This window comes from Pteropus vampyrus, unplaced genomic scaffold (assembly GCF_000151845.1).
Source record: "Pteropus vampyrus isolate Shadow unplaced genomic scaffold, Pvam_2.0 Scaffold100, whole genome shotgun sequence".
NCBI lineage: Eukaryota > Metazoa > Chordata > Mammalia > Chiroptera > Pteropodidae > Pteropus > Pteropus vampyrus.
Genome location: NW_011888881.1, coordinates 2,164,146 through 2,166,100, shown reverse-complemented (window position 1 = coordinate 2,166,100; position 1,955 = coordinate 2,164,146). Strand labels below are relative to the sequence as shown.

The 1,955-nt window shown below is 49.3% G+C and overlaps 1 long non-coding RNA gene across 1 annotated transcript in view; it reads right to left on the bottom strand.

Moving 5' to 3' along the window:
• Positions 1-716: 716 nt before the first annotated feature.
• Positions 717-1,955, bottom strand: part of LOC111742742 — a 13,434-nt gene continuing 12,195 nt past the window's right edge. Inside the window, exon 3 of the long non-coding RNA XR_002781452.1 lies at positions 717-1,010. This is a non-coding gene — a long non-coding RNA (uncharacterized LOC111742742). The remainder of the gene's footprint in view (positions 1,011-1,955) is intronic.

Here is a 1,955-nt window from a genome sequence, read left to right as displayed (position 1 = left end):
TGGAAGCCATCTACATGTCCACTGATAGACAAACGGATGAAGAAGAGGTGGTACATATGTACAATGGAATATTAATTACTCAGCCATAAAAAAAGAATGAAATCTTGCCATTTGTGACAACATGGCTGGACCTAAAGGGTATTATACTAAGTGAAATAAGTCAGAGAAAGACAAACACTGTGTGGTTTTACTTACATGTAGAATCTAAAAAAATAAACCAACAAAGCAGAAACAAACTCATAGATACAGTGAACAAAGTGATGGTTGCCAGATGGGAGGGGGCTGGGTGGAAAAGGTGAAGGATTTAAGTAGTACGAATTGGCAGTAACAAAATAGTTCTGGGGATGTGAAGCATAGGGAGTATAGTCAAGTATTTTAATAACTATGTATGGGGTCAGATGGGTACTAGACTTCATAAGTTACATAAATATCTAACCACTTATTCTGTACATCTGAAACTAATGCAATACTGTATGTCAACTGTACTTTAAAAAATTGAAAAAATATTATGTAATGCAAAAAAAGGTACATTCGTAAGAAGAATCACTTCCGAATTCTTAGCCTTTGGATTGGTCCAAGGTGATAACCTTCCAGATGTCACATGGTCTGTATAATGGATGTTGGGCATGTGGACAAGTGAACATCCTAAGTTCTTCAAGGAGTAATCAGAGGGTTATCAGTGAACATCCTAAGTTCTTCAAGCAGTAATCAGGATTTACACGCACAGACACACACACACACACACACACACACACACACACACACACACACCTCACACCTCCTGGCATAACTGGAGTTCAGAAGTTTAAGTTCCCAAGCTAATCAAAGCAAGAACAAAATCATTTCCTCGGGCCTCAACCTTCTTGATTTTAGTAACTCAGCAACTTGACTACAGTGACTCCATTTTCTTTCTTCTCCCTCCTCGGCTGCGTGTGTGCATGCCTCTGTGGGACTCTTCACACACGTGCCTGTGCCCGTGCATCTTCGTTTGGTTCCTCCGGAAGCTGACCCTGAGAAAGGATTCAAGGGTAATTAGTTCACTTGGAAGATGATTCTAGCGAGAAGGTGGGACGGGGGAGGGGAAGCAGCCGGGGAAGCGTGAGTTTCTGAGCGAGATACCACTGTGGTGACCAGGTCCGGTCCCACAGGAGAGCTCAGGAGCACGGCACAGAACATGTCTCAGGGTCATTTGCCTGAGGGTGAGGAGCCATCACTTCCAGCCTGTCCTGCATCAGGCCTGGGGGCTTTGAGGCAAAGAAAGCCCTCAGCATGGGTCTACTGTGGTGGGAGCAGGAAGCCAGGCTTGTGTGCACCACAGTGCCCGGGGGTGTGGGTAGGTTCTGGTGCCCTGTTTTGTCACAGGGACATAGGAACTCCAGTGACCTCCTGTGCAAACCTCTGCTGGTCCAGGGGAAGGTCAGCATAACATCGAATTTGTCTCAGAATGTGCCACATCATGCCAGACCTGTACCAAATGTGCCCCACAAAACCTGCAGCTTCTTTGAGCAGTAGAAGCTCTGCCCTTGGGCCAGGATGGAGGTCGGGGGAAGGGGGTGTCAAAGTCGGGGGGCAGGGAGACAGTGAAGGCCCTGCCGCAGAGGAGGCACTGGCACTAGTCTCCTCTGTCTGAAACTTGCTGCCCACGAGAGCCTGCACAGTTGTGGGGGAAGGCCTCACACGCCACGCAGGGGCCTCTAGCCTCTGTCCTGCGGGCAGTGGAGAGTGCGGACTGTGCCCACGGTGGCCACTCTGCAGGCCGAGCTGCTGGGGAGGGACCGGAAGCCCAGCGAACGGACCGGGCAAAGTGCTAAGCGTGACAGGCGACTGACTCAGGGCAAAGGGGACATGCCTAGGATGACACTGGCCAGGGGCTCTTCCCCTTTGGGAAGGTATGGTGGCAGGTTACTGTCTCAGCAAGGTTTAGGAATTCAGGAACAGTGGGACAGAGCTGGGAC